The sequence below is a fragment of the Artibeus jamaicensis genome, unplaced genomic scaffold (genome assembly GCF_021234435.1).
Source record: "Artibeus jamaicensis isolate MK-2021 breed Jamaican fruit bat unplaced genomic scaffold, CSHL_Jam_final contig_511, whole genome shotgun sequence".
Classification (NCBI taxonomy): Eukaryota; Metazoa; Chordata; class Mammalia; order Chiroptera; family Phyllostomidae; genus Artibeus; species Artibeus jamaicensis.
In genome coordinates this window covers 1727971-1743624 of record NW_026521866.1, presented here as the reverse complement: position 1 = coordinate 1743624, position 15654 = coordinate 1727971, and positions in this window count along the sequence as shown.

Here is a 15654-nt window from a genome sequence, read left to right as displayed (position 1 = left end):
TCTCATGCGTCTCTTGCTGGGAACTGGCCTGCAACCCAGGCATGTGCCCTGACTGGGAATTGAACCACGATCATTTGGATCACAGGCCCATGCTCAATCCACTGAGGTACACCAGCCAGGGCTAAACTTTCATCTTTAAAATTGGAACATAAGAGCAAAGTCAACCAAAAGAAAATGTAAGGAAAAATAATGACAAGAACAAAAAGGAATGAAATAGAAAACAATGTTTAAAAAAACTAAAAAGTGATATTTTTTAAAATATCAATATAACTGACAGTAATAATTAAAAACAGAAAACACATGGAAACAATGTCACAAAGGAAAGAAGGATATCACACACATTAAAAGGATAATAGTCATAAACATTCTGAACAAATGTAGTTCAATACATTTTACAACTTAAAATGGAAAAAATCCATGAAAGTTGTCTATCACAAAATTCAGTCAAAATAGATTTTTTAAAAAATAGAATAACCCTATGCCAATTAAGGAGAATAAATTCTTAATTAAAAAATTTCCCACAAAGAGATTGTCATTGCAATATTGTCAAGAAATATTAAGTGATGTATTTTAGCAAAAATTTAAAAAGAAATGCCAATCCTTATACATAATCTTTTAGAAAATGGAGGAGAAAGGACTATTTTCCAACTCATTTGATAAGTCCCAATTACCCTTATTCCAAAATCACCAGACAAGAAGAGTATACCCTCATGAACACAGACACAAAATCCTTTAAAAAATATTAGCAGACACAATTCAGCAATATAATTAAAATACAAATATAATTTATTATGATCAAGTTGGTTCTATCCCAAAATGCAAAGTTGGTTTTACATCAGAAATGAGAAGGGTAGTCAAGGAACAAATATAAAGGACACATAGACAAAACCAAAGCAGGGGTAGGATTGAGGGTGAAAGGTGGGGGCGGATGGGGTGGGTGTGGTGGTGGTGGGGGTAAATGGAGACAACTCTACTTGAATAACAATTTAGAAAAAGAACATTGAAAACATTCAGCATCTTTTCATGATAACTCAGCACACTAGGAAGAGAAGGGAATTTCTTTAAATCCTGAGAGTACCTACAAAAGCAAAACAAACAAAACCCTTTAGCTGATATCCTATTTAGTGGTAAATGACAACATGCTTTGCTCATGAGACCAAAAACAAGGTAAGGATGCTTACTCTAACCACTTTTATTCAACATTGCATTTGAGTTTCTATTTATTGTAATGAGGCAATGGGGAAAAGACAATCACATTGGAAAGGAAGAAGTAAACTGTCTTTATTTGTAACAACATGATTTTGGCATAGAAAAAAATCCTAAGAACTTTATAATGAATATTCATCACATCATTATTCATAGTTCCAAACTAGAAACAATCTAACATCCATCAGCTGGTAAATGGATAAACAATTTGTAGTCTATTAATGCAGTGGAACACTAACTGAAAAAGAGCGCTATTAGTTGCATTTGGACCTTCAGTATAAACTCCCTTTATTGCTACTTCATGAATCAGCTGTATGTCCTAGACCATCCACTATATCAGAAACCTCTAGAAGAGGGATTGTCAAACTTTTTCTGTTAAGGAGATGTAGCAAATATTTTTGGCTTTAGGGACCGATACTATCTCTGTTGCAACTATTAAACTTTGCCGTTGCAGCACAAAAGCAGCAAGACAGTACTTACACAAATGATTGTGCTGTGCTCCAAGAAAACTGTACTTTCAAAATAGTGAAATGAAATGAATTTCTCACATTCATTAGTCTGGCTGCTATAACATAAAAAAATGAAAACAGCAGAAAACAATATGTTGATCAGAATGTAGAGAAATTGGATTCCTTGTACACTGATAGTAGGAATGTAAAATGGTGCAGCCCCTATGGAAAATAGTATGGTGCTTCCTCAAAAAATTAAAAATAGAATTACCATACAATCCAGAAATCCCACTTCTGAGTATATACGAAGAAGAATTTAAAGTAGTGACTAAAACAGATATTTGCACACCCACATTCATAGTGGCATTATTTACAAGTGCCAAAAGGTAAAAGCAACCTAAAAGTCCATCATAATGACACTTGGATAAACAAAATGTGGTCTATACATACAATGGAATATTATTTAGCTTTAAAAAAGAAGGGAATTCTGGCACATCCTACAACATAGATGAACATTGAGGACATTATGCTAAGTGAAATAAGCTAATCACAAAAGGACAGTTACTGTGTGATTTCACTTCTATGAGCTACCCAGACTAACCAAATTCATGGAGACAGAAAGTAGAATGGTGGCTGCTAGGGACTGAGAAAAGAGGGAAATGGGCAATTGCTGTTTAATGCGTCCAGAACTTCAATTTTGCAAGATAAAATTATTCTGGAGATTGGTTGCACAACAATGTGAGTCTACTTAAAACTACTGAATTATACACTTAAAAATGGTTAAGATGGCCCTGACTAGTATGGTTCAGTGGGCTGAGCACTGAACTGTGAACTGGAAGGCCATTGATATGATTCCCAGTCAGGGTACATGCCTGGGTTGTGGGTCAGGTCCCTGGTTGGGGGTGTGCAAGAGGCAAACGATAGGTGTTTCATACATTAATGTTTCTCTACCCCTTTTTCTCCCTCCCTCTCTCTCTAAAAAATAAATTAAATTTTTTTAATTGTTAAGATGGCAAATTATAGGTTATGCATCTTTTACACAATTTTAAAAAGTAATGTAAGTATATTAAAATTTTTTAAAGGTTCAGACAAAAAATAATCTACAAATACATTTAAACAGTAGTTCTTTTTCTAGAAAGTCAGAATGAATATTTATACTTTAGGAAAGAAAAGGAAAAATAGCCAATATGAGTAAGCTTCATGAAGAAATTACTGCTTTTATATCCTGTAGGTATAAAGACTAAAATTGTATACATTAATTTCCATTAAAAATAATTTAAGCAAAATTATATATGTACAATTATGTTCAATGTAGTTGCAGTTATGATAATAAAATATTAGAAATAAATATCTAATCAAAGAAAAATGATTAAACATGGTATACCAGGTTTGGCCCACAGGTTTGTGGACCCTGCTCTAGAAGACAAGGGTTAGAATCATATTTGGGATCCACAAAGCCACAGTGCTGGACTGACTGAGGTCATGAAGAACTTCCAGAATGCTGGGACGAAGGGCAGAGATGCTAGCAGTGAACATGATTGATATATGCCCTGCCCTCAGCGGATGTGTGGGAGGCTAATGGAAGAGGTATAGGTTCTCCCCAAATTTTGCTAACTTTTCTCTAGGAAAGATAAAAACCTGACTGAAACCAGTTTACAGTCTGTCTAGGAAAGCTGATGGCAAGCTTTTTGCTTTCTTTTGGTTTTCACAGTGACGCGTGCCTCAGCTACTTACACAGATCTAGGCTTCTAGTAAGTAAACCTAGCTGTTTCTGCTGCTATGGAGGATTATTACTGATGAATTGGTGGTCAGTAGTCCACATCCAGTTGCAGGGACGAATTGCTACTTAAAGGGAGACACTGTGAAACACCCAGTGCAGGCAGGGGTGAGAGCCAAAGAGGCGCAAAAGAAAGAACCACTGAAACTTTCCCTCTTCTAGAGAAAGAAGAAAAAAACAACTAATGAGGGATGTGCAAGTCAGGCAGTCAGAGACCAGAGGGAAAGGATTTCCTTTCCATTATTTCCATGGTGGTAAATCCAGAGAACATAATCTCCAAAATGAAATGCTATTAGAAATTGTATTGCCCAGAAGCCATCACAGGTGTGTGAGAGATTTATTGTGACTTTGTTGACAAATGTGAATTTGACATTTATAAAGAACATATTATGCACAAAGTTGGATCTCCTTCATTCCTGAAAAATGCTCTTTTCGCACAATTTAAAAAGTGTATGGACCATGAGATAAAGGAACATTTTGTGGCCAGACACTCTCATGGGGATCAGTCAGGGCCTGGAGCAAGAACTGAGGAAAGGTCATGGTGACTTAATGAGGATTGCTGCAGCTCCCATGACAGCAGCTGGTTCTGGGACTCCCCTCCAAGTGTAAAGTCAAACTGTTGTTTTTCGGTGGTCAAGTTTCTATTGATAAAGCAGATGCATCTCTCCAGGATTCTTTAGTTTTTCCAGGGGAATCAGTGTCAGTTCCTCCCATCTACCCCAGCCCTCATGATGTATCACACAGCCTGGTCTATGGGGAAACATTTCCCTAATTGCCCACTGCTTCTACAGGCCATGAGTCCCTCCCCAGGCTGTGTTGTATTACCACTAACACAAGTCCATGCTGAGGCTGCACCACAGAAACTGCAACCCCTCGTGGTCCTCTCTGCAGTAGCTTCTGCAGTGGGGAATTGGGGGCAGCAGCAGCATGGGGCAAGCCTTAAACATGGAACCTACCTCCTGCAATGGCCTTTGGATATATCCACTTGACTAGCCTGTAAGCTAAAGTTATTCAAACATTCATCTAAGATGTTGCTGTGCAAGTATTTTGTACATGTGACTCAAGTCCATAATAAATGAACTTTAAGTGAAGATAATTAGCAAATATCATCTGGACTGGCCCAATGTAGTCAGCTGAAAGACTTTAAGAGAAGAGCCAAGGCTTCCCTAAGATGAAACTCATGTGTGGACATCCACAAGGCCCAGACTTCAGCCGCCCTTTCTGACAGCTGCCTGAAGGAAATCACCCTTGCCTAGCCAGCCCCACAGTGGTGGACTTCTATTCCTTTTCATCTTGTAATGAAAAGTTCTACAGTTCTACTACTCCGCTTGAACCCTGTCTGACAGACCAGCACTTCCTCACTTCTCTCTTTATAGCATGCATAGAAATCTTTACCAAATAATTGGGGAAAATCTAACTGTGAAAAAATTGTGGATCATGTTTACATAGTCCAAGAAGAACTTACCTTTCTCCCTTGTCCCCAGGATTTTCCCTTTTCTTCAATAGTACCTTTTCCTTCAAATATCACAATTTGTACCTCTACCCACCTTTGAAAAAAATTAAACACAAACACATTTTTCTAAAGACAAACACTAATTCACTGAGACAGTAACAGCTAAACTCAGAAAAAGAGAAATATCCCAATTGCCTCACTGTTACATGGCAGAATGGGATTTGGCTACCAGCTATCATAAACAACCATAAAACAGAGATTGACAGGACAGGAAAAAGGGTTTCATTAACAGGGTACCCATTTTGGTTGGTGCTGGGGTCTCCCCTGCTCCCAGCCATTCCCTCATGCAAAATACAGATATCCCCTTTTTCCCAAAAAGAATGAAATCCAAATCCATGCCCAGAGATACCCCTCCATTCTTATCAGCCCTTTTGGAGTCCAAGGCTGCTACAATGATAGGTCTCCATCTCTCCAGCTCCAGGCTCTCTTTGTCTCTCTTAGGAGAACCCACTTGTGAGGCCAGTGTTTCTATTGCTTTGCCACAGTTTCCTCCCTATCCTGGGGCCCAGGTGCACTGCCAGACTGCTACAGACAGTTGTGCAATGGGTTCAGTCCCCTGGGCCTCCAGGGTCCAGGGCTGCTTGCACCCTCGATGTTGGTAAATTTTTCTGGCTCATATGTCTTTGCATCACTCTCAGGGTGAGAGGATGGGAAAAGTCCAGGACCCATGCTTTGTGGCTCAGAGCCATAGCACCCCACCTGGGCCCATCTCTGGTGAGGTGTGCATCCCACAAGAGCCTGCTTCAGACCATGAGAGCAGGACAAGGCAAAAGCTGTATGAAGGGCCCAGAAACCTGTGGGCCTGCCACCAGCAGAGCGCATGTCCTGTGCATGGTACTCTGCCTCCACAGGCTGGATCCCTACCACCCATGCAAGCAAGGTGAATTCAAAGAGAGCATCTGAGCATGTTGACAGGAGATACCTGGTTTTTCTTGCTGACGCATGTAAAAAATTACAGATTGGAAAATCTATTAGCATGTAATCCGTTTATTAGTGACCTGTTCCCATGGAAAAGAGTGGGACTGAGTAGAGTAGGAGGTGAAAGGCAAAGTTTCAGGACAAAGAAGGATGGCAAAAGTAAGAACAGCTGAAGACCAGGGTGGCAAGCCCCCCTAGGTGGCCTGAGGCTGGGTAGCCCAAGGCCCCGTGGCCCTAGAGCCAAGAGTGCCCAAGAGCACCCAGAACCCCTGAGAGAGGGAGAGAGATTCCTTTCTTCTGAGGACTTATATAGTTGGTGGGATGGGAGAAAAAAGTTACATATTGATTAATGAGTAAATGTGCTTCCAGCTTTCTGGAGGGAATGTGACTATCCAAACTTAGGTATGTGTGGGGGTCTGTTAGCCTGAATCCCTATCTTGCTCCAGACTCCATTTGTTCATCTTGTTGTAAAACAAATATGTGACGGGAGGCAGTTAATTAAAATTGAGGCACTTTCCAAAGTTATTTGTGGGTTCTTTCTGTAAACATCAGGGTCTCCCTCATAAAATAGTGGCCAGAGGTAGACAATTAACCAAAGTAGCTTTATGGGCTTCTTCTTTGGGGACTGGGAACCCTCTCCTACATTTGGGGCCTTGGGATGAAAGCACAGTTTCAAGGCTTTCTTTCCCAGATAGGGGAATGCTGCATAGCATTTCAAGGACTTCAAGGATGTCCCTTCTTCCTTGCTAACAGAGTTTTTTGTGATATTGGAACATCTGGCAATATTATTAGACCAGGTTCAGGACTTCTGAGTTAGTGAGAGACCTGTCTCCTTCCTCCTCCATACCTTGGTTTACTATTTAATCTACCTAATTGGTAAAAGGCATTTCCTGGCAACCAGGATGCTAGATGCTAGCCAGTAATAGCATTGCAGTCTCAGAGTTCTTCCTATGTTGTCTCCTGCCTCAAGCAGAGCCCAGAGTCTGCTGGATCCCGCGAACACTCCATGCCCCATTTGGGCCAGAGGAAAGGAAAAAAGAGTGAGCTTCTGCGTTCTCACCATTTTAAATCTTTTTCCCCAAAGCCCCTGTATTTGGGAATGTCCAAATGCCCAGTCAATTGCAGGCCAACATCCATCTTGTCCATCAGCCTGCACAGTGTCTTTGCCCCTCCTCTGGCCACCATCATCAAGAAGGGGGTAGAAGGGTTTTACATGTGTTGTGACCTTTTCAACCACCACAACCTGTTCAGACTCTGTGCAAGCAGTGCCATGAGCTGTATTAGGTGTTTACTGTTGCTGTAACAGGGTGCACCCAGGGCCTCCCAAAGAGGAATTTGTAATGGGATCCAGAACGCAGGATGTCCAGGAAATACTAAAAATATAGCATGTCCTCACCTGCACGAGTCTGAACTGGGGGATGGGACACATGGAGCAGGACCATTGAGTTATTTTGCATATCAACAGTTTTGCAAATAACCTCTAGAATGATCATTTAACATACCTATAATTTTTAACTGGTTTCATGGATATGTTAAATGGCTGTGGCTCCCTGAGTCAGGGAGATGGGAGTGACTTCCACCCAGGATGTAACTGGGAGGCAACTCCCCTTAGTTTCAGCGCCTGCATGAGACCTTAGAGATGACTGGCCCCACACCACAGGGCCACACCTGCCCAGACTTACTATGGCAGCCCAGAAAATCTGGAGAATATTGAAATGCTGGCAGATGTAGCTAATTGTGGGAGGATGCAGAGGAAGATTTGCACTGAGATTTACACCCAGGTGTGGCAGCCATGACAAGAAGAACCATGTGGCTTTGGGGTTCCATTTGCCATGCAGCTTAGGAAGCTATAAAGCAAAATGTAGCAGCCATACCAAGCTCTCTCTTAGCAGTTGGAAGAGTGCAGGAGAGACCTTGCAGGGAAGGAAAGGGGTAAAAGGACTTTTGCTGGTGAGCCATGAGAAGGTGCCACGTGCGTTTGGATTGAGAACTGGAGATCCTGGGGATGACATAGCTGATGGTGCTGGGAACCATCATAGGCCTGCCAACTGAACACGGATTACTGGGAAGAACCAGGGGCTACCTGAGCCACAGACTTCTGTTTCTTTTCTTGGGATATGGTACCCCAGAATAGGCAAAGGGGCGATGGAAGGACTATGTGTGTTTGTGGGTGTCTTAAGGGACTTTGGGATTTTAACAAAGACATTAAAACATTACTCTAAGTCTGTATAACTTCTTGAATAAATAATTCCTTTCTTTTTCATTAATCTCTGGCATTGAGACCTATGTATAATTCCCTCGTGGCAGGCAAGTCAAATCTAGTACAGGGGGACCCTGAGAGAAGGGGGCGTCTATTAGGTAGAAGTATATCCTCCCCCAACCCACAGGTCTGATCTGTAACATTGCCTCAGAGGTATGGAATCACACTCTAGCTCTGGCTTTGATCCTGGGCTGCTTTCAGCCCTCCCCAACAATTCTCAGGGATCCCTCCCTTCTTTCACCAGCTACTGCTTCAATTTGCCACCTTGGGGTTACTCTGACACCTCCCTTCTCTGGGGAGGTGCAGCCTCTGGTGCCACTTTGGGATTTCTCCCCACCTCATAGTGATCTGGCCAGACCTCCCTGTCACATCATGATTCACAGGGTCATCCCAGCTCACAGTGGAATAAGTATTAATATGCAGTTTTTAATCCTCACCCAAAGATATGTTTATGGATTTTAGAGGGAGAAGAAGGGAGAGAGACAAAAATCAACTGCCTCCTGTACCCGCCCCAACTTAGGATCAAACCTGCAACCTTTTGGTGTATGAGACAATGCTCCAACCAATACAGCCATCCAGCTAGGGCTTAATATGCATTTTTACTGTTAGTTTCTTTCCTTAGTCCCTATCCTTTTGAGTTAACTTTCAGGATATGTGCCCTCTCACCTCTAAAGAATGAAATGATCCATGTACCTCCAATGGGCCCTCTCCCTAGCTGTCACAGATGAGGCTGGCTTTTCAATCACCATGACAGCAGCTTTTGTGAGTGTGTGGACATGGGCTTTTTCAGAGCCATCTTGGCTAGGAACCTGGGAAGAGGGAGATTCCATCTCTGTTTCACATGGGCCATACAGGAGACTTTGTTCACAGTCATGACAAATCATTTTAATTCCTCTACTCTCACACTGAGCGAAAGACATGTTGTCACCTTCACAGCAGTTAATAGTCCCTCTTTTCTCTTGCTACTTCAGTCTGAACTCCTTGCTCAACCATTAAGTCTGGTCCAGGTAGTTCTAAGATCCCACATAGGTGGCTTCATGTTGAATCAGTTATTATGCATCCCCCTGACATCTACCAGTGTCACCTCCTCCATGAAGGAAGTCTACAAGGCCCCAGAGTGGCCCTGTACCCCTTGGAGTCCTTGATGTCCACAGGCTTGTGGGTCCTGAGGGCTTTGCAAAGAGGCCCCTTAACTCAGGCAGTCTTTCTTGTCACTGTGTCATCTACGAACCACTGAAATGCTACCTTAAACTCAGTGTTGACACACACAAAAGCCACAGAGCACACTTCTTGTTTCGTTTTGTTTGAGTTCATTCTCTAACTAGGACTCAGATATAAACCCAGGAAAGACAAGGCCATGGACAAATCTGTAAGAGTTACTTTGTTCTACTAGAGCTGCCCTCTGGGTATCTCCCACCAGAAAGCCCTTAGGCAGGTAACAACTATAAACCACTGGACAAAATACAAGAGGAGAAAGAAAAGAAAGAAAGAAAGAAAGAAAGAAAGAAAGAAAGAAAGAAAGAAAGAAAGAAAGAAAGAAAGAAAGAAAGAAAGAAAGAGAGAGAGAGAGAGAGAGAGAGAGAGAGAGAGAGAGAAAGAGAGAAAGAGAGAAAGAGAGAGAGAGAGAGAAAGAAAGAGAGAGAGAGAAAGAAAGAGAGAGAGAGAAAGAAAGAAAGAAGAGAGAGAGAGGGAGGGAGGGAGGGAGAGAGGGAGAGAAAGAGAGAGAGAGAGAGAAAGAAAGAGAGAGAGAGAAAGAAAGAAGAAAGAGAGAGAGAGAGGGAGGGAGGGAGAGAGGGAGAGAAAGAGAGAGAGAGAGAGAGAAAGAAAGAAAGAAAGAAAGAAAGAAAGAAAGAAAGAAAGAAAGAAAGAAAGAAAGAAAGAAAGAAAGAAAGAAAGGAAGAAAGGAAGAGAGAAAGAGAGAAAGAGAGAAAGAGAGAAAGAGAGAGGAGAAGGGAATGAAGGAGGAAGGAAGGAAAGAATGGGAGAGAGAAAGACTCGCCCAAGGGCACTGGTAAGGGAACAAAATGGGCTGGCACTTGAATGAAAAGGCAAAGTGTAAGCTCCAGTTTTAATGACTTCTAGCCTGAGGTCAGAGCACAAACCAAATCTCTGTCTTTCTGACAGAAAGAAATAGAGGACACAGTTCAGGGTTGCTAGTGAGGTCAGGGAGGAAGGGGATCCTGGAAAAGAGAGAACCATAGAGGTGCCTGTGAAATTATCTGCTCATTCCAAAATAAGCAAGGGAAGAGGGAATAAGCAGCCCAGTTAAAAAGGAAAGAACTAAATTGAGATTGGAGCTGCTGTCCCAGAGACAGAGTCTGATACCAACCAAATTAATTTTGATAAAACATCACACTCATTGGAGAAATATGTCAGAATTTAAAGTCTCCACAACAGAACTTTGTTCACACTGATCAGAACACAAACTAATATGTGACATATAAAGGAACTAGAAAGTGTGACATAGTCTTAAGAGAAAAAACAAACAGTGAAGACTACCTTGATATGACCCAGATGTTAAAATTAGCAGACAAGAACTTAAAAACAGCTTTATAATAGCCATGAATAAAAAATAACAAGCTCCTAGCAAATAAAAAGATAAGAATTTTCACCAGAAGAATAGTAAATATTTTTAAAATCCAGGTGGTAATTCTGAAACTCAAAAATCTTATACCTGAAGTAAAAAATGAAAATATTTATCAAAATATTTATCAGCTTAATGAAAATGACAGAGAAAACAGTGAACTTGAAGAATTATTAGTAAAAATTATCCAATCTGCAGAAGAGAAAATATGAATATGAAAAGACATTAACAACTTAGATAAAATGGGCAAATTCCTTGAAAAATAAAGCTTAGCAAAACTGGTGAGAGGATAGCAGACAAACAAATATATGCATTATAAGGTGTGGCCCATGGGTGTTAGAAATATGGACAGTTAGCTTCTCAGGAAGGACAGAGGGGTTCAGCAGCTCAAGTCCTTTCCACTAACCCTCATTTTTGATGCCTTATTCCCCCAAAGACTTTTCTGTTCACATCCTCTTAATTCTTGAGGTTTACTCCAAATTCTTATGGCATTAGGTCTTCCACCATGCTGTTTTATTTTCTTTTGAATTCTAAGCTGATTATGCTTAAAATATCTGTAAGATGAATAAGGGACAGGTAAATGGAAACCTACTAGATCTCAACTTAGTGCAAGCTTCGAAATAAAAAATAAAGCTGTCTGGATAAATTGAATTAAATTCTCTCCCTGTAACTCTGTTCTTATACCTCTTTACTGATGCAGACCCCAGCTTGTGGGGTTCACCACATTGTGGATGAGGCATGAGAAATTCACATGGACTACTGAGTCCTGTGGAGGAAAAGAGACAGCATGGCTTTTCTCTCGAGGGTAGAAAAAGCCTTGGGCTCTGCTATGACAGGCCTTTTTTTTTTTTCTGTGTGCATTACATGATGGTCCTCATTTACTATGCACAGGTTTGCTTTAGGTGGTTACCTTTTACAGAAAACAAAGATAACAATGCTGCTAATCACATCGCAAAAGAAGGATATTTTCAAATGAAAAGGAAAAAGTGGTTGAACCAGTTACACTCATCCTTGGAAGATTTAGTATGGATTTTAGAAAGTTACTTTGCAGTAAATGTTTTGCCTCAATTCAGGGTGAACAAGTTTTAGCAAAAGCAAGTTTCAAAGCAGCCTAGGTACAATGCAGGCCTGATTCCCCACAGGAGAACCTATCCATGGACGTGGGTCCTGTGCATTGGACCCTGCTTTCTACTGGGAGCTGGACCCATGCCACGCAGAACAGTCTCCTATACTTTACAATCTATCTAACTAACTTTGTAGATTCTGCTGGTAACTCTGTAAGCTGTGATGATAATTCTTTAGGTTGTGTTGGTAACTATGTAGATTATGATGGTAAAGAGGTTGCAAATTACATGAAGGAAAGGGAGAAAATGGTGACCAAACTTCTCAGTCCACTACTCTGCACATTCTCTTTAGCAGACCTACAAAGATCCTGCACTTCTGAGTTTCCCCAGTGCCTTGCTCACCCTCATTTCAAGGAATTGAGCCAATGAACACTTTTGTCCACAGCCTTTTGGCTGCCAATTCAGGCATCTGACTATCTCTTCACTTCCTCAAGGAATAAAAATGGGCTGGCATGTTGGCTTAAAGTTATTAAATATTTTAAGAGTATTTTTCCACTTAGTTTTTTTATCTATTGATTTTAGAGAGAGAGGAAGGGGGAGAGAGAAACATCAATCTCTGCTGTACCACTTATTTATGCACTCACTGATTGATTCTTTTTTGTGCCCTGACCAGGGATGAAACCTGCAACCTTGGCATATTGGGATGGTGCTCTAACCAACTTAGCTACCTGGCCAGGGCAAGTATTCTTTTTCTTTATTTTAGAAGATACAGGTGTATTCCCAGCATTTTGGGACCACATGCCCCTATCAAATTACGTTTGATAAAATACAAATGTAATTAATGCTTTGTTATTTAGTTTGAGGGTATACAGATATATGTATTTCCATCTTAGTAGGTTTAGTTGTTTGTGTTAGTTTGACAGTTCTCCCACTAACCAGAATATTAATTGCCAAGACAAAGAGGGTAGAAGTAAGAAGAGGGGAAAGGATGGAGAGACAGAAAAGGAACACAAGAAAGAAAGCAAGACAGGAAAAAAAGGGAAAGGGGGGATGGGAAAGAAGAGAGGGAAGGAAAGGGAAGAGAAAGGAAGAAAAGAAAAGAAGCATAGAAAGAAGACAACAGGGAGGCAAAAAAAGAGAGAGAGAGAGAGAGAAAGGAAAGAGAAAAACAGAAATTTTGGTTGATTTTGATATTCCAGGACTCTTAACTCACTATCTGGTCCTGGGTTCTCAATTGCAAATCTACCACGCAGCTGCAACACCTGTCCTCAGTCAGTTTTATCCCCACTGGGGTGATAAAAGCCCGGAAGAGTAATTTGCAATTTGTTAAAGGCCTTATACTCTCTTCATTACCTTCATATGTCTCTTTCATATGTGAATCTCTGGATTTATACATAATCCACAACACTTTTGTAGCTATTAATCATGTTTTTTTAAGCCAAAGTCAGAATTTACCATCAAAATAATGAAAGAAAAATTCATTAACTTGCTTTGGTATTAGTCCAAACTGCTTTTGCTGCATAGCATAATTCAAGTTATTTTGCCTTGAGTTTGAAAACAATAATTTTCTGTTTTCAAAAATTTACCAAATTCTCTGTGGTAAAGTGATAGGGAAGTTTACATGTCGGTCATGGGGTCATTTTATGAGATGTTCAGTTAAGTCCCAAAGTGATGGCCAGAGATGAGAAAGAACTTACAGATTTCCATCATTTATCAAGAGTCAACTATGTAGTTTTCAGTGTTTTACATAGCTGAGGACATGGTTGACAGGGGCGCCTTCCAGTCAGAGTATTGTTTCATCATTCGCTGCCCTAGTGAGGAGATTCAGCATAAAACTGAAGCCACAGACGTGGTGGGCCACACAGAGCCAGCTGTGGTGCTAAGGCCCAGCAGAACTGCCAAGCCCCAGCACCACCCATGCCTACCCCCACTTCACTCTCTCTACACTTGCTCCACTCCTCCCAAGCTCACAGCCAGGCTTGTGGACCTCCTTTGCCCCAGGAACTTCAAACCAATCCTGAAATGAAATCAGAAGAACTTGCCCCACTGTCCTGCTGTAAGGTCAGGTCTTATATCAGGACCCTGTGTGGGAGGGAAGAGAAGTCTCCTGCCTCCTTAACAGGACACTGGTACTTCACGGCTCAGTAGTCATAAGCATTGCTTAGCCTCAACTTCCATATTGATTAAAATAGCAATAATATTTATTATTTTGAAAATTATGTTAAGCAAAACAATGTTTTCAGGTGATGATCCCTTTGCCTTTTTCTCTCCCTCCCCCTTGCATATTCCTGGAGTAAAAAGAGACTGAAGAGTACCTGAAAAGTTGTTGATGAGAACACAGAGGATGTGCCTACAACCATTAGATGTTCATCAGAACTTTTCCTCTCTCATAGGCTGACCCAGGAGTCAAGGCCTGAGAGCCAGTAGCTGAGCTCCAACATGGCACTCTGGCATCCCTGGAAATGCTGCCCTGCCAGGTCATGCATGCCATGCTGACCACACTTCCAACTCCCTGCCCCTTCCTGCTCGTGGGGATCCCATGTTCCAGCCCCTAAGCCCTGAGTATGCTCTGGCTCCTGGTGCTGGGTTTTCACCATGGCCCCTAATCCATGATCCTATTCCAGGAAGAGGCTTAGCACTACTTTCACCCTAGTCCAGCCTGCACAACTATGTGCTTGCTAGTCTCTATTCATGGGGATATCCTATGCCCTGGCTGGACTCTTTCATGGATGGCAGCAAGTCTTAGGTTATGAATGTGGTGCTATGCTCTGCCTGCCCTTAAAGAAAAAAGAAATAACTCATCTTCAGGTTGAGAGACAGAGCTAATATGAAATTTCTATATGGAGTGGTCTCTGGCCAGGCCTCCAAAATAACCCAGAGGTGTTTTCTATATGCACCACTAGTGATTTAGCTGCTTCTGCATGCTCATCCTGGCCAATTCCCTTGGAGAAAAGACATCTGTTCCCCATTTCCATCAGTTCCCCTGGTTGGGTTCTACCAACAAGCAATGAAACCAGAGAAACAGCAGAAGAACTGGGCAGGGGATATGTGAAGAGATCCATGAAAACATCCATGGATTCCTATGTGGACTCCAAACATAAGTGGATTTTCTCCTTTGTAGCCCAGGGATGCAATGCAGAACCCAAATAGTGTACCTATATCTAGGGCAGAGAGTGGAGCCCACATGCCCGACTGGCTCTTGGAGGAGTCAACACAAGCAGGGTTTTTCTCAGTGTTTACAGGGTGAGACAGTCAAGGAAACATACACTAATCTTGGAGGGCTGAAGGAGTAATGATCCTTCTACAGGCTATTCTTCTCATTCATTTCTAGCTCCAGTTTATTTCTGTGGTGTGGTTGCTAGGATAAAAACCATAAGGAGTGTTCTGCATGTCCAACTCATATGAGAGGGTAAGGTAGGAGGAGGGCTCAACCTCACTTCACCCTGTAGCAGCCAAGCTCTCCTGTAAGCTGACCTTGCATTTTCACATCTGAAAGTGGAATCTACCCTCCCCACTCACCCCTCTCTCTGGGCTGGACTTAGTAATTTGCTTGACCAATAGTATGAGAAAGAAATGACATTGTGGGACTTTTGATCTTAAGTTAACAAGCTTTAAAACTCTCACCTGAGTCCTCTGGAATGTTTGTTCTTAGGATATTTCCTCTTGGAACACAGCTACCATGATGTAGAAAGCCCAGCCCTGTGTAGGTTCTCCAGGTGATAACTGCAGCTGAGTGCCTAGCCAATATGAGAATCACCTACCAGGAAAAGAGGGCACATTTTTTTAATATTCAGCCAATTAAGCCTTTATCTGACTCCCACCTCAGCCTCCTTCTAGCTGCAACCCCAGCAATTCTCAGATCACCTTGGTTAGTCCAGTCAAT